The following is a 23292-nucleotide window of genomic DNA, read 5'->3' as shown; positions in this document are numbered from 1 at the left end:
AAGGCTGGGATCAGGAAGGTTAGGAGTTCAAGATCATCTTCAGCTACTAGAAATTCAATCTCAAGAAATGATAAATAGAAAATATTATCTTATTTTGGGGGATATTTTCTTTATTTACATTTCAAATATTTTCCCCTTTCAAAGTCTCCCTTTCAGAAACCTCCTATTCCATCTTCTCTTCCCCTGCCTCTATGAGGGTGCTCCCGCACCCACCCACCCACTTCTTCCCACCCTAGCATTCCCCTATACTGGGGTATTGAAGACCCTCAGGCTCAAGGACAACTCCTCCCACTTATGTCCAACAAGGTCACATATGCAGCCTGAGTCATGAGTCCCTCCATGTGTACTCTTTGGTTACTGGTCCAGTCACCGGGAGCACCAGGGAGTCTGGACAGTTTACATAATTGTCCCCACTATGGGGCTGCAAACTCCTTCAGCTCCTTCAGTCCCTTTTCCAACTCCTCTATCTGGGAACCCACACTCAATCCAATGGTTGGCTGTGAGCATCCACCTCTGTACTTGTCAGGCTATGGCAGAGCAGCACAGGAGGCAGCCATATCAGGTTTCTGTCAGCAAGCACTTCCCTGCATCAACAATAGCATACAGGTTTGGCGACCGTATATGGGAAGGATCCTCAGGTGGAGCAGTTTCCTTCAGTCTATGCTCCACACTTTGTCTCTATATGTCTTCTTGTAAGTCTTTTGTTCCCCCTTCTAAAGTGAAGCATCAGCACTTTGGTCTTCCTTCTTCTTGGCACTCATATGGTGTGTGATTTGTATCTTGGGTATTCTGAACTTTTGGGCTAATATCCAATGATCAGTGAGTGCATACCTTGTGTGGGTTTTTTTTTTTTGTGACTGACTTACCTCACTCAGGATGATATTTTCAAGTTCCATCCATTTGTCTATGAATTTCATGAAGTCATTGTTTTTAATAACTGAGTAGTGTTCCATTGTATATATGTACCACATTCTCTGTATCCATTCCTCTATTGAGGAACATCTAGGTTGTTTCCAGCTTCTGGCTATTAGAAATATGGCTGCTATGAACAAAATGGGCATGTGCCCTTATTACATGTTGAAGCATCTTCCAGGTATATGCCCAGGAGTGGTATAGCTGGGTCCACCATTAGTACTATGTCCAATTTTCTGAGGAACCACCAGATTGATTTCCAGAGTGTTTGTACCAGCTTGCATTCCCACCACCAATGGAGGAGTGTTCCTCTTTCTCCACATCCTCTCCAGCATCTGCTGTCACCTGAGTTTTTGATCTTAGCCATTCTGACTCTTGTGAGTTAGAATCTCAGGGTTGTTTTGATTTTCATTTCCCTGATGACTAAGGATGTTGAACATTTCTTCAGGTGTTTCTCAGACATCCAGTATTTCTCAGCTGAGAATTCTTTGTTTAGCTCTGTATCCCATTTTTAATAGAATTATTTGGTTCTCTGAAGTCTAACTTCTTCAGTTTTTTGTATATATAGGATATTAGCCCTCTATCAGATGTAGGATTGGTAAAGGTCTTTTCCCAATCTGTTGGTGGCCATTTTCTCCTATTAACAGTGTTCTTTGCCTTACAGAAGCTTTGCAATTTTATGAGGTCACATCCTCAATTCTTGATCTGAGAGCATAAGCCATTGATGTTCTGTTTAGGAACTTTCTCCCTGTGCCCATATCTTCAAGGCTGTTCCCTACTTTCTCTTCTATTAGATTCAGTATATCTGGCTTTATGTGGAGTTCCTTGATCCACTTGGACATGTGCTTTGTACAGGGAGATAAGAATAGATCAATTTTCATCCTTCTACATGTTGACTGCCAGTTGAATGAGCACCATTTGTTGAAAAATGCTGTCTTTTTTTCCACTGGATGGTTTTAGCTCCTTTGTCAAAGACCAAGTGACCATAGATGTGTGGGTTCATTTCTGGATCTTCAATTCTATTCCATTGATGTTCCTGCCTGTCTTTGTACCAATACCATACAGTTTTTATCACTATTGCTCTGCAGTACAGCTTGATGTCAGGGATGGTGATTCCCCCAAGAAGTTCTTTTATTGTTGAGAATAATTTTCCTGGGTGTTTTTTTCTTTATGTGTTTGGGGGGGGGTTGTTGTTTATGTTGTTGTTGTTGTTCCAAATGAATTTGAGAATTGTTCTTTCTAATTCTATGAAGAATTGAGTTGGAATTTTGATGGAGATTGCATTGAATCTCAAGTTGCTTTCGGCAATATGTCCACTTTTACTGTATTAATCCTGCCAATCCATGAGCATGGGAGATCTTTTCAATTTCTGAGGTCTTCAATTTCTTTCTTCAGAGACTTGGAGTTTTTGTCATACAGATCTTTCACTTACTTGGTTAGAGTCACACCAAGATATTTTATATTGTTTGTGACTATTGTGAAGGGTGTCATTTCCTTAATTTCTTTCTCAGCCCCTTTGCCCTTTGAGTATAGGAAGGCTACTCCTTTGTTTGAGATAATTTTAACTCAAAGGCCACTTTGCTGAAGTTGTTTATCAGCTGTATGAGCTCTCTGGTAAAATGCAAAGTTCTCCCTTGTATGGAGCACAAATGTTCAGAATTGAGTATTCTTCCTGATAGAATTTTCCTTTGATGAGCATGAAGTGTCCTTCCTTATCCTTTTTGTTAACTTTTGGTTGAAAGTTGATTTTATTCGATGTTAGAATGGCTACTCCAGCTTGTTTCTTGGGACAATTTGCTTGGAAAATTGTTTTCCAGGCCTTTACTGTAAGATAGTGTCTCTCTTTTTCACTGATGTCTTAGTCAGGGTTTCTATTCCTGCACAAACATCATGACCAAGAAGCAAGTTGGGGAGGAAAGGGCTTATTGGGCTTTATTCCTCAACTAAAGTTCCTTTCTCTGTGATAACTCCAGCTGTGTCAAGTTGACACACAAAACCAGCCAGTAAAATTGACCCCTTGTCAACTTGACACACAAACACATCACTAGTAAGCCTCAACCCTTACATTCTTATTCATCCCCAAGATCTAAATAACTTTAAACGTCCCACAGTCTTTACATATTCTTAAATTTTTAATCTCTTTAAAATATACATCTCTTTTAAAATCCAAAGTCTTTTTATAATTAAAAATCTCTTAACTGTGGGCTCCACAAAATAGTTTCTTCCTTCAAGAAGGAAAATATTAGGGCACAGTCACAATCAAAAGCAAAACTCAATCTCCAACCGTCCAATGTCTGGGATCCAAATCATGATCTTCTGGGTTCCTCCAAGGGCTTGGGTCACTTCTCCAGCCATGCCCTTTGTAGCCCTTTGTGACCCCTTCATGCCTTCAAAACCAGTACCACCTGGGTGACTCTTACACATTACCAAGTCCAGCCACAGCACAAGGTACAATCTTGGCTATCTCTGGAACACAGCCTCTGTGCTTTCAGAAAACACTTCCCAGAAGATGTCACCTCAATGATGCTGGTCTCTTCTTAATCACCGCTAATTTCTTAGCTCCAGCTAACCAGCATCAATAGTCCCAGTAATGTAAAAGTTTCATTTTAGTAGTTCTGGTATCTTGTTAATCACAGCTGATTCTTCAGCCCTAGCTAACCAGAACCACAGAATCTTCACAACCAATGTAACAATGGCCCTGAAAAGAGTCTTTAATTTTCCCTCTGAAATTTCACAAGCCAGGCCTGGAGTTATCACAGAGAAAGGGCATTGCTTTCTTTAGGTTAGGGAAGTTTTCTTCTATAATTTTGTTAAAGACACTTACTGGCCCTTTAAGTTGGGAATCTTTGCTCTCTCTTTATACCTATTACCCTTAGGTTTGGTCTGATCATTGTGTCCTGGATTTCCTGGATGTTATGGCTTAAGAGCTTTTTGCATTTTTGCATTTTCTTTCACTGTTGTGTCAATGTTTTGTATGGTATCTTCTGTACCTGAGATTCTCTCTTCCATTTCTTGGATTTTGTTGGTGATTTTTGCATCTATGACTCCTGATCTCTTTCCTAGGTTTTCTATATCCAGGGTTGTCTCCCTTTGTGATTTCTTTATTGTTTCTATTTCCATTTTTAGAACCTGGATGGTTTTGTTCAATTCTTTCACCTGTTTGTGTTTTTCTGTAATTTTTAAAGGGATTTTTGTTTTTCTTCTTTAATACCTTCTACCTGTTTATCTGTGTTCTCCTGTATTTCTTTAAGGGACATTATTTATGTCCCTCTTAAAATCCTCTATCATCATCATAAGATGTGATTTTAAATCAGAATCTTGATTTACTGGTGTGTTGGGGTATCCAGGGCTCACTGTGGTAGGAGAACTGGATTCTGATCATGCCAAGTAGCCTTGGTTTCTGTTGCTTATGTTCTTGTCTTTGCCTCTTGCCCTCTGGTTATCTCTGGTGTTAACTGGTCATGCCGTCTCTGTCTGTGGCTTGTTCCTCCTGCAAGTCTGTGTGTCAATACTCCTGGGAGACCAGTTCTCTCTGGGAGGAATTTGGATATGGAGAGCTGTGGCACAGGGTCAGCTCTGAGCTACAGATGGAAACTGGAAGGATCCTGTCCAGGCTCTGTTCCTTGGTTCCTGTGTCCTGATAGCTCTGAACCAGTCCCTCTTGGGCCAGGAATTTGAGCAGAAGTGGTGGTCTTACCTATGCTTGCAGGTATGCTGACACTCCTGGGAGACCAGTTCTCTCCTGGCAGTATTTGGGTATGGAGAGCTGTGGCACAGGGTCAGCTCTGGGCCCTGTGGCACAGGATCAGCTCTGAGACCCACTCTTAGTACTGCAGCACATGCCTCCCCACCCTTGTTCCCTCTTCTTTTGAACCTGTTAAACATTTTACCCTTTAGGTGGTTGTTTTAAACTTGTGTCAGACATTTTCTTCCATTGCATTCATGTTTATTCTTTATTGTTTTATCCTCACAGAGCAAGTACAATAAGAACAAAAACTGTTACCTATTTAATTCACTGCTACTTATCAAGATGTTACCTGGTAAATATTTACTACATATAGTAGTAATACATGCTCAAAGTCATGTTTTCTTACCATATGTTCATGTTCAGATTGAAAATTTTTTTCTTCCATTTTTGAGATTATAATATAGTAACATCATTTTCCCTTTCCTTTCCTCTCTCCAAGTTCTCCTACATATTCGTTTCTTGTTCTTTTTAAAATCCATGGCCTCTTTTTCCATTAAATGTTATTTTATATATATATATACACACATTTCTGTATTCTGAGCTTCTCTCTCTCTCTCTCTCTCTCTCTCTCTCTCTCTCTCTCTCTCTCTCTGTTTGTGTGTGTGTGTGTGTGTGTGTGTGTTTCAGGCTGAGCATTTGGTATTGGATACCCAATTACTGTGTTCTTTCTTCTGCAGGAAGACTATTTATTTATCCTGCTCTCAACATTCCTTAGTTGTTTGTATTCTTCATGTAGGGTTGTGGCCTTCTGGGTCCTACTCTCAACTCCTGTACCTAAGGCTCAGGGCGAATTGTGAAAGAAGGGGTGAAAAGATTGTAAAAGCCCAAGGAACACAGTGTTTGCTATGAGATTGTGTCTCCTACTAATGTCGGAAACTACATTCATAAAGTTTCACTAAATGACAACTTACATTTAAGTTCTTTAAAGAAACAAAAATTGTCATCTCTCATTTTAAATATACAGTACCATTTCCATATAACTAGTACTGTAGAGATGTTTAGTGCAGGAACAAGGAATTGGGTAGTCATCACCTTGATAATATTGTGATATTTAGTTTTTAGCAAGTATGCATTGTGATTTCATGCTTTAATGCATGAAATCTCCCTCAGTTGTTATTTCCCTAAATACCATCAGAGCTTGAAGTAATCTATCACTTTTGGACAGATAGTCCTCCAATGGGAAATGGTTTGCTCAAAGTCATTCATTGGAGTAGAGGAAGGGTCAGGATTAAATGCACCACACTGATCCTGTGTTGCTTTGACACATTTGCAAACACTGTCTGGTCAGTTAAGGTCTTTGATCCAAAACATCTTCAGTCTCTGGTGCACAGTATATATTAACAAAATGCCTACTGGAGGAACATAGATTAGCCAAGAGCTTTAAGACATTTTTTTCTTTCTAAATTCCCTTTTCTCACCCTGATGATGCTCTTTGGGTTGTTTTCTCATCTAACAATTCTCCTAACATGCACAGTTTTAGAATCAGCATTAAATTCCAAAATTTGAGATATTCTCAAAAACTGAACTCTAGAAGCACCTTCTAACTATTAAAAAAAATCTCTGTGTAAGAGAGTCATTACATCCATAATTGTAAAATTAATATTAAATAAGAGTTCTTTTTGATGTTATGTGACAGTCTAAATTAATTAGAATAAAATTTCATATGCCTCTTAGGTAAAAGGAAGACTTAAGCTACCCCAGGAAGGTCATAATAGGGAAACAGAGAGACGTCCTAAACTCTTAAAGAAATGCGGTATCACTGTGTCCACAATCTCCCCAGGAGACCATTCTTAGGAGATAGATTGGAATAAAATCAGAGTTACAAAAAGTCTTCCTGAAAAATGAGCTTGTGTCTACTCCTCACTTGACAAAGGCAGAAATTTAGGATATCAGATTATTATCTTCCCTTACTAAAGCACACAGACCTGAACTCAACTGTCACTGTGACATGGTAACTAGAACACCTCCAATTTAAAAGGAAATGAAAGAGCTGTCACTTATCTGGTACCTGGTCAGAGGTACCCTAAGACACTTCCAGAGCTGAGTGGAAATTATCTCAGAGGTCATTCAAAAGAGTCACTCCCTGCTGTGAGATCAGAAGGCCAGAATGGTTAGAGCTGAAAGATAAGATCGAAACATAAGAGAAATGTATCCAAGCTCACATAATGCATACTGCCTGGACAAGCTGTCAGAGACTTGATTTACGCATTCATTCCACCTGTGCTTAGATAGTATGTTAAGATCTGGGGATGTAGGAAACAAGGTGTATCCCCTCCCTGTACACAGAGGGCACACCACTGTCTAATCTTCAAAACCCTAACATAAGGCAGATAGATTCTTAGGAGCTATGGTTTTAGACAGCTGCCCTAAGCTTTTTGGTCTGTCTTGATTTGAGTCTTAGTTTTAGACTGGAAAATCACTGTACATCTTATTCTCAGAAAATACATCTAACCTCCATAAACAAATCTTATGGCTTAGCTTACTAGGGATGAGAACAGTACCCTAGTTCTGTTGGACTGGAGGCTAGGACTAAATAGGATAAAGAGCCAAAGTAGGTTTTTAAAATCTATAATTATCTATTTGGTTGTTTTCTGACATTTTCTTTCTAATACCTCTTGGTACTGTAAAAAGGAAACATTGCTAAGATCAGAGAATCAGAGCCTGTTTAATATGGTTCTTAGGTTTACAGTTCTCAACACTAGGAAGAGGAGCACACTAGAAAAATGGGAGTCCAGCCTCCTTGCCTGTTTGCCTCTGCATCTGACGCATCCAGTAGGAACAAAGATCACAGTTGGAACTACAATCACGGAGCACAGCCAGGAAGGGCATATTTTCTGGGACATTGCACTTCAAGGAATACATTCTAACTGGCCCCAACCCAGCAAGGCTTTCCTCTTGAAAAGTACAGGGCCATCCAAGACACAGTGAGGAAGCCAAAATGGTAATGGCCACATCATCAAATGAATGGGCTTTGAAGTCCCTGAAAGAGCAAACTGCTCTTGATCTTGCTTCCTCTACTGGCACATGCATAGTTCCCACAAAGGCACGGACACTGCCCCAGCTCTTCTGATCAGGAGCATTTCCAAGTGCAAAGACAAATATCCTGGACTCCTTTCCTTTCCTTTCTTCTTAGCCAGCTTCCTGGGGTCACAAGAATAAAATTTAACTTCACAAAGTGCACCACAAACGTGCTCATGTATTTGTTTGTGCACTGTAGATCTGTTCTCTGCTGTCCCTTTCTTACACACCACACACACACACACACACACACACACACACACACACACACACAAACCATTGTTTACCCACAGAAACAATACAAAAGAACCTTAAAATTTTGAAAATACCTTGAGCATATGTCAATGCAACTAATATATTGTTTAAAACTCAGTTCATCTGATACACATAGCATCTTGGACACCCTATGCCACAAGAACCTAAAAGATGCTAGTTTGGAAATATTGTCACAGTCAAACTGGAAACATGTTTGTGACCACTTTCCTGGACCTCTCTCTAAGCTTTGCTCCTTCTTCAGTAAGTTACTAGAAAACCAACACAGAGAAAGAATTTAGAAAGATTCCTACCAAAGCAGTAGTCTGCTAAATAGAAAGATTTTTCTATACAGAATTTAAAGGGATTAGATTATCGTGTGATGGATCCAGGCAATATAGGAAGTCCTTCCCAGAGTTAAGTTTAGCAAGGCTTCTTAAGAACCATTATGTTTCTCATACTGGCTGAGCAGAGGGCACAGCTTCTGAAGATAAAGGATGCTTACAAGGTACCATGAAGAGTATGCCTGAGGACAGCAAGTGTCTGGATAACTGTCCACCCTTCTCCCATTTACTTTAGAAATGAAACAAGCATCCACAATAGTCTTAGTCACTTGGTAGGACACCAGGGAGAAAGGTTAGATTGTTTTTCCAGAAGTTGTTCCCTCCCATTCCTGACTCAGTGACTGAAGCAATCTAGGCACTCCATCTGTGTCTCATTTATTCCAATCTATGGGAGTCAACATAAATTGGAATTTGGCAGAGTCCTTGGAAGTTAGTAATAACAGCTCAGAATGTCCAAATATTTAACTCTATCAAAAAGCATAAACAGGTTTACTTGCACAGTTAAGAGGTTTTAAATTTGCAAACTAACCTCTCAGCTGAAGTTATCTCAATACACATGAGCCAGCTAAGCCAGATGTGATTAAGTGTTTTAAGATTTGGCTCTTAGTATTAACTTATCCATTCTTTGTGCTTTGTTCTTTAAGCAATGAATGACACTGTTTTTTTTCAAGTGTCGTACACAAATGGAAACGTAAGTCAGTTCAGTGATCTTCAGTTAGTCAACCAATTCAGAAAAGATAATTGCTTGGGGTTTAATTGTAAACTTCATTGTATACTGAATCTAAGTGTACGAGAACAGTTTGAGAATCATTGATCTGGATTATTTATTTATTTTTCTTGAGGCAGGATTCTATGTTCTATGTCTACAGTAACCAGCTACTACACATGACATGCTTTACTAGAACAAAAACAAACTGGTACACAATAAGACAAAATCTGAATTGGACCCTGAGTATTATAAAGCTGGCCCTTTTATAATATAAAAGATAGGGGGATTTATGGATTATAATACACATCATTCTGATATCATGATGTCATTGTAAAATGTTTCTGAGGACTGTTAGGATTTAATTTAAACAAAATCAGGGCTGGGCCAAGTGAAAATCAAGGTTATATTTGGAAATACATGCATGTAACAGGAATCAGTGAAAACAAGGGACGTGAATTTGAGAGACAGTAAGGAGGGGCATATGAGAGGGATTGAAGGGAGGAGAGAGGATAGAGAAATGATGTAATTGTATAATAATCTACCAAATAAAAGAACACGTTTGTGGGCTGAGGAGATAACTCAGTGGATAACATTCTTGATGCAAATACAGGAGGACCTGCATTCACCTTCCCAGAAACTATATAAAAGCTAGGCAGAGCAGCATGTACCCTATGCTGGAGAGGCAGATAAGTCCTGGAGGGCAGCTATTCTAGCTTCGATAGTGATCTCAGTCTCAATGTGTAAGATGGCTCATGTCAGCTTCTGGCCTCCTCATGGATGAAGGCTTCTACACATATGTGAACACACACGATACACAAGAGAAGTTAGCTTAGCCTTCAAATAGCTTAGCAACTAGTGGAATGGCTATTAAAAGAATCACCACTTTTACGTACCACAGCAGTTCATCATGGGCATCTTAAAAGAGTATAAGTTGTATACTAGATAAATACAACTGAGAAATCACAGTGAATGGGTGTCAGAAAAGACTTCCTAAATTAAAAAAAAAAAGCTGAATATGACAAAGGTTTTATTAAAAGTGAAGAAAAAATCCAAGATTTTTCAGGTGGAAAAAAGTCATTCAACAGAGATATATATTCAACAGATATATATCTAACTTTTCAAAACTTGTAAGTTGGTGTGCTTTTATATACTAAATCTGAAATATATGATTCAGTCAACTTGAATAAAATCATGCACGTGTCCACAATTAAACAGTGTTTATTTACCTTCACCCTAAATCTCTAGTCTTAAAGGATGGGAAAAGGCCTAGCACTTAGGGCTTACTTGTGGCTTAACAAAAGCCATTACGTGTATTTTATTTGTTATTTTTCACAATAATTCTGTCAGACATTATTTTCTTTTGCTTTATGAGTTTAAGGCTCAAAGTAATGAAATGGCTTTCTCCAATTTGCCCAGCTGAGTAGCTGCCAAAGTAAATCTGATTCATCTATTCCATGGCATCTAATGAAAAAAGTTAAAAATAGGTTTGGACCTGGAACGAAATTTGGGGTACTGCCCTACTGCAATTGGCCCAGAGTACTGAGAGCAGTTCATGTAATAAAAAATGATGGCTCAGATATTCATTATCTAAAAAGGTATCTGTTATCACTTTCACTAACTGTCATAATGGTGTCTTCTATACGGAAGGACTCATCTCAGAGACTCCCACAACTTTGCTACTTCCTCCAAGAGCATCCAATTGCACAGGATCAATATTTGTAATATCCTACCATTGTTTCCGAAAATCAATAGTAAATTGCAAGAACAAATAAATAATCACCATGTATTCAATGCTATTTAAGACTACATTTATCTTTCCTATCACCCATTTTCTCCCTCTATCACAAGATGATTCCGTGAATAATTAAAAGTAAGTTAACAGAAGAAAAATTGAAAAGTATTGGATATGAAATTCTACAGTTTCCAACCAAGACTAAAAGTTTCTTGGGTTCATTTAATATGTTTAAATATTTCTCTCCAATTGTTGATGGTAGATGGTGGTGATTTGTTTTTTAGAACATACCCCAATTCAAGTTTATTTAAAAAAATATTTATTATACACTATTTCGTGAATAGAAACTTTTAAAGAATGGTCTACTGTGAAAGCTCTAGGGTCTTTGTGAGACAGAACCTCATCATATAGCCTTGACTGTACTGGAACCTAATCTTTAGGCCAGGCTAGCCTTAAACACATAGTGATCCTCCACCTCTCTCTGGAGTACCGTGTCTGGTGGAAGTTTGGTTTGTCACCTATCCAGGCACCATCAGTTCTGTGGCAGCACTACTATGAGAACTCTGTGAGGAACTTACAAAGACATCTCTGAGCCCAAAAAGAAATGGGAGGGATAAAACCTTAAATGTTGATCATCTCAATTTTAATAAATGTAGTAAATAATTTAGGATGTATTCATAACTTCACTGATGTTTTGTTGATAGTAATAAAATTATTCATTGTACAATGTGGGCAGACATTTATCTTATGCAGTGTGTCTCACTGACAACTTGATATGTGAGCAGAAACCTCAAGGATATAGAGGAGCAAGTCATATGGGAATATGGGAAAAATATGCCTGGCGATCTACACAAATCCTGGGGCACCAGCCTCCTCAGAATTTAAAGGACCACTGGGGCTGTGGACTCGGGATGTACTAGGTAGAGAGAGTAAGATCAGAGAAGTGGTGCAATCTAGAAGCTGTGGGACCTTCAAGCAAAAGCTCTTTTTTGCTTCAAGCTATACGATGTAGCAAGAACAGTATCAAAGGCTTAGAATATGGCAAACTGTAAAAGTATGTTGATAATCAAACCTGAGGAATTGAATATAATGCTTAGTGGTAGATCATAGTATACACAAATACACACACGCATATGTTCACACTTAAAATGACCCAGATACTTAAAGAGACCAAATAAATGTTGACACCTAATACACATTTTTTTTCTATAAACATTGAGAACTCTCAATCATTTTAATTTCCCAAGGAAAAAAGATTTGGTAAACCCCCACTGCACACACACACACACACAGTATTTAACTAGAACTAAAGTCACCTTGTCCACTGTACAATAATAATTAAGTGCAGGTGAGTTTCTCATATCAAATTGCCATGTTTGTCCTCACAACTCAAAACTAGATTCATGTAATTATCAGTTATAATAAAAGTAAATTTAAACCTGTACATTATTTAGTCTTCCTACCATACAACTGTTGATCACATCTAAAGAATGTAAAATAACTGAGTGATATTTGAAAGAATAGGATGTCATCCTTGGCCAATGCCTCTCCTCCCAGCAACGGAACAGTGGTAATCTAATTGTATGACTTCAAGCAATATCCAGGTTGCCCTGACCTCTTACAAGTCTTGCTCATAGCAGGAATAGCAAGTTAGCCTACGTACATCACCACAATAATGTATTGTTGAAGACAGGAACATCAAAAACCCTATGAGCTCCATGGATCAACATGTCACTTTTTTCAACAATTATTGAAGCATCTTTCTTTTGTCAAACACTGGAAAGGAAACAAAAAAAGTTGTTGAAGAAACCACTCTCAAACAACAGCCTCTCTCCTGCAGATGTATACTCTGGATGGCTGCATTGGGCAGCTCTACAGGAGGCAGCTACAGTAAGGGCTGAAGCAAGAGTGGTGGAACTATTAAGTCCCATGTTTTATGCTATAGATTTGAATATACTGTTTCACATCTGGCCTCTCTTTGTATTTTGTAACAATTTTGAACAAATTGCTCTTCTTAAACATAGTTAGAGTGAATGTGAATTCTAACTGGAGATTTAGGAAGGAGCCATAGAATTCAAGGCCCCTTAAGAGGAACTGAAGGGCATCTATTTAAAATGCACATGAGTCAGTGGGAGCAAAACATGCAGAACACTTCAGTGGTCCCCGAAACCAGCACCATTGCCTTTCACCTTATGGTAAAATCTTACCCTCTTTAGTTTGTAATGACCTTAGATATTTTATTACTAAAATAAAATACACAGGAATTTACTGTACTAAATTTATTTAACAGCACTCCTTGTCAAAAGTCAGGAAGTTACAAATTCCTGCTCAATATCGTTAAAGAAATTTTGGAAACATAAGAATTTAATTCAGTGACAGAAAACTTTTCTAGCTTGATTGAGACTTTGAATTCCATTTTCAGAACCACAGAAAGGGGGCAGAAACAGAGAGGGGTGGGGCAGAAAGAGAGACAAACATGCACACAGAGGGTGTACGAGAGCAAGAACTGAAGAAATGGCTCAGTACACCCACAACACACCAACACACATATACACATGCACATACACTGTGCACAGTCACATATGAATGTGAGAGGAAAAGCAGGAAGAGAAGGTGGTAGGAAAGGAAGAAGGTCCTAATTACATCAACAGTAAAACTTAGCAAGAATATATAATTTTCCCTCAGGAGAGACATGAATAAAATCCCAAATGAAAAGTTGGTACAGGTAGAAATTCATTAATAGTTACTGCTTCTATTATAAACAAACAAACAAACAAAAAAGATCTGATGTGTTGCATATTATGAGTGACCTATGTTGGTTCCACTCTGTCAAAAATGACAAAGTAATCTTCCTTAGCTTTTCAAATTTAGAAGCTACTTCATATACTGTATTGACAGAAAACATCCTCTCTTTGTGTTTGAAAGTGTCTCCTTGAAGCTAATCTTTGCCCACTAAGTTTGTCAGACAAGGCAGCTGTAATTCTAGACATGTTTATCCAAGCATACATTAAGTATAGATATATTAGACAGAGACACAGGGCAGATGAGAGGTTACTACAGCCTCAACACGCCATTTCACACCCTTAGTCCCACTTACAGTATACATGAAATTATAGTCTTTAAAGGACTCTTGTCTTTCCTTGAAGATAAAAATATTCAGTTTAAAAGACAACTACAAACACACACACATACACACACACAGGCACACATACTCACACATATGTACACACACATACATATACAAACACACACATATGTACACACATACACACACATATGTCACATCACACTAAAATATATTCATTGGAATAAATTCCCGTGTATTTTTTGCTGTTGTTGTATTTTGATTGCTTTGTTTACAAAAGTCATCATGAAATAGTTTGGGGTTTTTTTTTTTCCATTTTATTCTTGGTACCATTAAACCAATAGATCATTTTACATACTTTATCAAAACTTCATCAGACAATACTGATACTTGCCTGGTGGGATCATCTTTAATTGACAGGAGGTAGAATGTCATTTTTTCCTATATGTTTGGAGTTTATAATACAACTATTCAGAACATGTGAATAGTTGCTATGAATTTCACCACAAGAGAGACAGTAGCTAAAAAGTTAGGAAGGGAGATCAGGAGCTGACACCAAACCATTTGTGCCAGAAATTGTTGTTTACAGCACACAGGGTGCTATCCAGTTGCTTCATACGCTATTAGCAGAGTAAAAAGTTCATGATAAGCGACAACAATAAAGTCTGTGAAGGGCTGGAAGACACATTCAGCTTTATGTCTTTTCAATTTTATTTCAGATTCCTAATATAAAGAATCACCCTTTGACCTTTAAGCCATTTTTAGTCTGGCCCTAAAAAAAGCAATAAAAGCAACTATATTGCTCCATGAACCATTTGTCTTCCTCCCTCCTCTGTGTATGTGATTTTGCTTTCTGCCAGGTCTCCACTCACCACAAGTGTCAGTTAAGAACCATTCAAGGCAGATGAACAGAAACTCAAGAGTTAAGTGGTACTCTTATCTGCAGGATTCACATCTTTCCAGCCTTCAGCCATGTCCTTAATCCCACCTTACATCCATCTGGCCCTTGTGCTTCAGGTTTCTAAAGAACGACCTTTGTTCTTTGGAGGTAAAGATTGATAATCTTGTCAGTTTAGTTTTCAAGCTTGTTGCTTTGCTTTGTTTTTTTATAAACTGACAGTATGAACACTCCATGGCTTTGTTGAAGAGACAGTTTTTATTGTAAATATAAAAGAACAGCCAGAGGCATCTGGAAGAGTCCAGATCAGAGAACGTAGTAGACTGAACATGGCCAGGAGTTTTGATCTGACATGAGAAAGCAGGAATAGAGTGAAGAGATAGATATAGAGAAAGAGACAGGGAGATGGAGAGAAGAGAACAAAAGAGTGCAGGCAAGAGAGGCAAGTATAGTCCAAATATCAGGATTTTAAGACTGAGTAGCTTGGGGGTGGGGGGGTCCTTAAGCTGGAGAGAGTTTAGGGTAGGGGAAGAGGTTAGAGGGGATAGGATGCTAGCATGTACTCTGAAATGTGTAACAGGTACTTGTGGAACTGAAGGAGCATGAGGCCCAGCATGCACTTTGATATGCTAATCAGCATCACCTGTAGCCCCTTCTGCAAGAGGTAAGGAAAATGGCTCCTTGTAGTAGAAGGGAACTAGCTACCAAAGTTCCCAAGGAATGCTTGCTACTGTCTAGAATATAGGGAAATGAAATTTCCACAGGACTTGACTGGAATTTCCACAGGACCTGACGTTTCTGTTTGAATCCAGTAGTATGGGATTTGTGTTTGAAACGGTTTCAGCTTTTTAGCTTGAAATAGTCTTGAGAGAATTATTTATCCTCCATTTTTTTAAGTTAAAAGTAATAACAGTGTTATTAGCATGAGCATATTAGATATATGTGATCTGAACAAAAACCGGGTCATGAGATAATTTTTAAAGCATTGCATAGCTGATTTTGTAGTGCATATAGGAGATGACATTTGGACATTTGGACTGTCAGTTGTCTGTTACTGGTATGGGTGGCCTCACCCATCACGGATCAGTGTGCGGCAACTGTGCAAACGTAGTTGTACATTGGGCAACAAGAAAGTACAACTGAGATATGAAAGACTTTGGTGTAAGTAGCTAGTGTTACATTGTAAGTGGCTGGTGTTATATTTACCTATGGTACCTGTTAGCCGTGTATTGAGAAAGGGATTACCTACAAGTTCAATAGAAAGCCTGCTTTCTGTAAAAAATGTTACTGCTAAAACTTCTGGTTTGAGCCACAGATGGTTCAAGGACATGAGAGTCCTTTAGAATGAAAGTGAGCATCAAAGCTGTGAAGAATGTAGCCACTGAGAAATCCCTCACAGTGTCTGGGAGGAACATCAAGGGTGTCTTTTAGCAAATTCATGATGTGCAAAAATGTTTTGTCAAGAAGGGAATAATATGCTCATTTTAATACTACATAGACTTCAAGCAAATGAAAGAATGGCCAGCACAAACTGCTGTCAATCATGTCAGACCAAGGAGCAAAGGGATTTGTGTATTTTGGTGTCTAGGTCATTCCCACAAAGAGAGTCAGTCACTCTATGTAACTAACAGCGAAACTTCTGAAACACTCCACAAGTCCCTTATCTTGAATGTACTGGCCCATCTGGGGGGGGGGGCATTATATTTAAATTTTCATTATCCTTTGAGGCTGAAATATGCTATCTAATCAGAGTGCCCTTCACTGTTATCGGACTTCTAGAGTTATTTCCCAGTCCAAAATCATTTTTCTTTTTTTCTCTCTAATTTAAAAGTACAGCATAAAAATAAACTGTATTGTTCTCCAAGTAATAAAAACTATACTCATCTGTTAAATGTGCAAAATTCTCTCTATAAAGCTAATTAACGAGATAAAAGGTCTGTATCAGGCTTTAAACAGTTTCTGTCTCAAAGGGCCTAACTCAGTAATTAATTATGTTTCTTGGAGTCTCTAAAAACACTTTTACAGATTCATGGGTCTTTAGAAATGAAACATCTTGAGCATTGTGCAAAATATCTTAATCTTTCAATCTGCTCAGAAGTGAGTCAAGTTCTCAAATGGAAGCAAAATTAAATGTCTTTAAAATTAAGTCCACATATTCCTATCACTTAATCAGCTATTTACATTACCTCAGAGTGAGGAGAGCATTGACTGGATTTCTACTCAGCCTCATTTTAAAGCACTGTTAGCACTGAAGTGACCATTCACTGGGGTCAGGTTCCCATAATGGGTGGTAGGATTCAAAGATATTAGTGAAGTGTAGGTTAAGCCCCGAACGTGGATTCTACCACTCAGGTGTGTGGCTCCATTGGCATGCTAGATATGAACCAAGGTGTATATGAACATGTGTAACAACCAGGAGTCTGTGTAGCATCACTGACTGCATCATCATGCTAACATCATTCTGCCATTAAAAATACCAGGGCAGGACATAGCTTCTGGGACAGGCAGAAGCGACACAGCTTCTGGGACAGACTCTGTTTCAGGCTCCAGACATCCAGGCACCTTCCCTGCCAAAGGAGAGGTGTCCACCCAGGAGGACTCTGCTGGAACAGATGAGGGAGCCATCTTGGGTCCAAGATCCCTCAGAGACTAGTCTGTGCAGGTGAGAGAGCAGAATACAGAAGCAACACAGCTTCTCAGACAGACCCCATTTCAGGCTCCAGACATCCTGCACCTTCCCCGCCAGAGGAGAGGTGTCTGCCTGGGAAGGCTCTTACCATCAGAGCAGGTGAGAGACCATCTTGTGTCCCATGTCCCTCAGAGACCAGTCTGTGCAGGTGAGAGTCCAGACTGCAGAGGAAACATATCTTCTGGGACAGGCCCAGTTTTGGGCCTTCATCTTCAGCCAGGAGGCAGGTCTGAATGCCAGATATCTGTGCACCTTCCCTACAAGAGGGGAGCTTGTCTGCAGAGAGTATTCTGACCACTGAGACTCATGAGAGAGCTAGACACCCAGGTCTGCTGACAGAGGCTAACAGAATCACAGGAGGAACAAGTTCCAACTAGAGACAACTATAACAACTAACTCCAGAGATTACCAGATAGAAAAGGCAAACGTAAGAATCTTACTAACAGAAACCAAGACCACACATCATCACCAGAACCCAGCACTCCCTACTCAGCCAGTCCTGGATATCCCAAGACACCCAGAAATCAAGACTTGGATTTAAAATCATATCTCATGATGATGGTAGAGGACATAAAGAAGGACTTTAATAACTCACTTAAAGAAATACAGGAGAACACTGCTACAGAGGTAGAAGTCCTTAAAGAATCACAGGAAAACACAACCAAACAGGTGATGGAATTGAACAAAACCATCCAAAACCTAAAAAGGGAAGTAAAAACAATTTTTAAAAAAATGAGACAACACTGGATATAGAAACCATAGTAAAGAAATCTGGAACCATAGATGTGAACATCAGCAACAGAATACAAGAGATGGAAGAGAGAATCTCAGGTGCAGAAGATTCCATAGAGAACATGAGCACAACAATCAAAGAAAATGGAAACTGCAAAAAGATCATGAATCAAAACATCCAGGAAATCCAGGACACAATGAGAAGATCAAACCTACAGATAATAGGAGTAGATGAGAATGAAGATTTTCAACTTAAAGGGCCAGCAAATATCTTCAACAAAATTATAGAAGAAAACTCCCAAACCTAAAGAAAGAGATGCCCATGAACATACAAGAAGCCCACAGAACTCCAAATAGACTGGACCAGAAAAGAAATTCCTCCCAACACATAATAATCAGAACAACAAATGCACTAAGTAAAGATAGAATATTAAAACCAGTAAGGGAAAAAGGTCAAGTAACATATAAAGGCAGGCCTATTAGAATTACACCAGACTTCTCACCAGAGACTATGAAAGCCAGAAGATCCTGGACAGATGCTATGCAGACCCTAAGAGAACACAAATGCCAACCCAGGCTACTATACCCAGCCAAACTCTCAATTACCATAGACAGAGAAACCAAAGTATTCCATGATAAAACCAAATTCACACATTATCTTTCCACGATTCCAGCCCTTCAAAGGATAATAAAGGGAAAACACCAACACAAGGACAGAAACTACACCCTAGAAAAAGCAAGAAAGTAATCCTTCAACAAATCTAAAAGAAGACAGCCACAAGAACAGAATCCCAACTTTAACAACAAAACTAACAGGAAGCAAAAATTACTTTTCTTTAATTTCTCTTAACATCAATGGACTCAATAACCAAATAAAAAGACAGACTAACAAGCTGGCAACACAAACAGGACCCAACATTTTGGTGCTTACAGGAAACCCATCTCAGGGAAAAGGACAGACTCTACCTCAGAGTGAAAGGCTGGAAAACAATTTTCCAAGCAAATAGTCCAAAGAAACAAGCTGGAGTAGCCATTCTATCTTCGAATAAAATTGACTTCCAACCCAGAGTTATCAAAAAAGACAAAGAGGGACACTTCATACTCATCAAAGGTAAAATCTACCAAGATGAGCTCTCAATTCTGAACATCTATGCTCCAAATGCAAGGGCAGCCACATTCATTAAAGAATCTTTAGTAAAGATCAAAGCACACATTGCACCTCACACAATAATAGTGGGAGACTTCAACACCCCACTCTCACCAGTGGATAGATCTTGGAAACAGAAACTAAACAGGGACACATGGACACTAACCGAGGTTATGAAACAAATGGATTTAATAGAAATTTACAGAACATTTTATCCTAAAACTAAAGGATATACTGTCTTCTCAGCAACACATGGCACCTCCTCCAAAATTGACCATATAATTGATCACAAAACAGGCCTCCACAGATACAAAAATATTGAAATTATACCATGCATCCTATGGGATCACCACAGACTAAGGTTGATCTTCAATAACAACATAAATAATAGAAAGCCAACATTCACATGGAAACTGAACAACACACTACTCAATGATTCCTTGGTCAAGGAAGGAATAGAGAAAGAAATTAAAGACTTTTTAGAGTTTAATGAAAATGAAGGCACAACGTACCCAAACTTATGGGACACAGTGAAGTCAGTCCTAAGAGAAAAACTCATAGTCCTGAGTGCCTCCAAAAAGAAACTAGAGAAAGCATACACTAGCAGCCTGACAGGACACCTGGAAGTTCTGGAACTAAAGGAAGCAAATTCACCCAAGAGGAGTAGACGGCAGGAAATAATCAAACTCAGGGCTGAAATCAACCAAGTGGAAACAAAAAGAACTATTCAAAGAATCAACAAATCAGAAGCTGGTTCTTTGAGAAAATCAACAAGATAGATAAACCCTTAGCCAGACTAACAAGAGGGCACAGGGACAGGATCCTAATTAACAAAATCAAAAATGAAAAAAGAGACATAACAACAGAACCTGAGAAAATCCAAAACATCATCAGGCCCTACTACAAAAGGCTATACTCAACAAAACTAGAAAACCTGGATGAAATGGACAACTTCCTAGACAGATACCAGGTACCAAAGTTAAATCAGGATCAGATTAACGATCTAAACAGTCCCATTTCCCCTAAAGAAATAGAAACAGCCATCAATAGTCTCTCAACCAAAAAAAAGCCCAGGACCAGATGGGTTTAGTACAGATGGGTTTAGTACAGAGATGGGTTTAACTCTTCTCAAACTATTCCACAAAATGGAAACAGAAGGTACTCTACCCAATTCATTTTACAAAGCCACAACTACTCTGATACCTAAACCACACAAAGATCCAACAAAGAAAGAGAACTTTAGACCAATTTCCCTTATGAATATCGATGCAAAAATACTCAATAAAATACTTGCAAACAGAATCCAAAAACACATCAAAATGATCATCCATCATGACCAAGTATGCTTCATCCCAGGGATGCAGGGATGGTTTAATATGTGGAAATACATAACATAATCCACTATATAAACAAACTGAAAAACAAAAACCATATGATCATATTGTTAGATGCTGAGAAAGCATTTGACAAAAGCCAACACTCCTTCATAATAAAAAAAAATCTTGGAAAGATCAGGAAATCAATGCCCATACCTAAACATAATAAAAGCAATCTACAGCAAACCAGTAGCCAACATCAAAATCAATGGAGAGAAACTTGAAGCAATCCCACTAAAATCAGGGACTAGACAAGGCTGCCCACTCTCTCCCTATCTATTCAATATAGTACTTGAAGTTCTAGCCAGAGTAATTCGACAACAAAAGGACAAGGGGATACAAATTGGAAAGGAAGAAGTCAAAATATCACTTTTTGCAGATGATATGATAGTATATGTTAGTGACCCCCTAAAAATCCACCAGAGAACCCCTAAACCTGATAAACAGCTTCAGGGCATTAGCTGGATATAAAATTAACACAAACAAATCAATGACCTTTCTCTACATAAAGGATAAATGCACTGAGAAAGAAATTAGGGAAACAACACCCTTCACAATAGTCACAAATAATATAAAATACCTTGCTGTGACTCTAACTAAGGAAGTGAAAGATATGTATGATAAGAACTTCAAGTCTCTGATGAAAGAAACTGAAGAAGATCTCAGAAGATGGAAATATCTCCCATGCTCATGGATTGGCAGGATTAACATAGTAAAAATGGCTGTCCTGCCAAAAGCAATCTACAGATTCAATGTAATCCCCATCAAAATCCCAACTCAATTCTTCACTGAGATAGAAAGGGCAATTTGCAAATTCATCTAGAATAATAAAAACCTAGGATAGCAAAAACTATTCTCAACAATAAAAGAACATCTCGTTGAATCACCATGCCTGACATTAAGCAGTACTACAGAGCAATTGTGATAAAAACTGCATGGTACTGGTACAGTGACAGACAGGTAGATCAATGGAATAGAATTGAAGACCAAGAAATGAATCCACACACCTATGGTCACTTGATCTTTGACAAGGGAGCTAAAACCATCCAGTGGAAAAAAGACAGCATTTTCAACAAATGGTGCTGGCACTACTGGCGGTTATCATGTAGAAGAATGCAAATTGATCCATTCTTATCTCCTTATACAAAGCTCAAGTCTAAGTGGATCAAAGACCTCCACATAAAACCAGAGACACTGAAACTTATAGAGGAGAGAGTAGGGAAAAGCCTCAAAGATATGGGTACAGGGGAAAAATTCCTGAATAGAACAGCAATGGCTTGTGCTGTAAGATCAAGAATTGATAAATGGGACTTCATAAAATTGCAAAACTTCTGTAAGGCAAAAGACACTGTCAATAAGACAAAAAGGCCACCAACATATTGGGAAAGGATTTTTACCAATCCTAAATCTGATAGGGGATTAATATCCAATATATACAAAGAGCTCAAGAAGCAGGACTCCAGAAATTCAAATAACCCCGTTAAAAAATGGGATACAGAGCTAAACAAAGAATTTTCAACTGAGGAATACCGAATGGCTGAGAAGCACCTGAAAAAAATTTCAACATCCTTAATCAGGGAAATGCAAATCAAAACAACCTTGAGATTCCACCCCACACCAGTCAAAATGGCTAAGATAAATAATTCAGGCGACAGCAGATGCTGGCGAGGATGTGGAAAAAGAGGAACACTCCTCCACTGCTGGTGGGATTGCAAGCTTGTACAACCACTCTGGAAGTCAGTCTGGAGGTTCCTCGGAAAATTAGACATAATACTACTGGAAGATCCAGCAATACCTCTCCTGGGCATATACCCAGAAGAAGTTCCAACTGGTAATAAGAATACATGCTCCACTATGTTCATAGCAGCCTTATTTATAATAGCCAGAAGCTGGAAAGAACCCAGATGTCCCTCAACAGAAGAATGGATACAGAAAATATGGTACATTTACACAATGGAGTACTACTCAGCTATTAAAAACAATGACTTTATGAAATTCTTGGACAAATGGATGTATCTGGAGGATATCATCCTTAGTGATGTAACCCAATCACAAAAGAACTCATTAGATATGCACTCACTAATAAGTGGATATTAGCCAGAAACATAGAACACCCAAGATACAATTTGCAAAACACAAGAAAATCAAGAAGAGGGAAGACCAATGGATGGATATTTCGTTCTTCCTTAGAATATGGAACAAAATACCCATGAAAGGAGTTACAGAGACAAAAGTTTTGAGCTAAAACGAAAGGATGGACTATCCAGAGACTACCCCACTCAGGGATCCATCCCATAATCAGCCACCAAACCCAGACACTATTGCATATGCCAGCAAGATTTTGCTGAAGGGACCCTGATATAGCTGTCTCCTATGAGGCTTTGCCAGTGCCTGGCAAATACAGAAGTGGATGCTCACAGTCATCTATAGGATGGAACACAGGGCCCCTAATGGAGAAGCTAGAGAAAGCACCCAAGGAGCTGAAGGGGTCTGCAACCCTATAGGTGGAACAACATTATGAACTAACCAGTACCCCCAGAGCCCTAGCTGCATATGTAGCAGAAGATGGCCTAGTCAGCCATCACTGGCAAGAGAGGCCCCTTGGTATTGCAAACTTTATATGCCCCAGTACAGGGGAATGCCAGGGCCA

General features: G+C 38.8%; 1 protein-coding gene across 1 annotated transcript in view; it reads left to right on the top strand.

Moving 5' to 3' along the window:
* Positions 1-23292, top strand: part of Grm3 (glutamate receptor, metabotropic 3) — a 240117-nt gene that overhangs the window by 159863 nt on the left and 56962 nt on the right. The window lies entirely within an intron of this gene.

This window comes from Mus musculus, chromosome 5 (genome assembly GCF_000001635.26).
Source record: "Mus musculus strain C57BL/6J chromosome 5, GRCm38.p6 C57BL/6J".
NCBI classification, from domain to species: domain Eukaryota; kingdom Metazoa; phylum Chordata; class Mammalia; order Rodentia; family Muridae; genus Mus; species Mus musculus.
The sequence above is the reverse complement of the archived record's forward strand: the minus strand, read 5'-3'. Positions and strand labels throughout refer to the sequence as shown.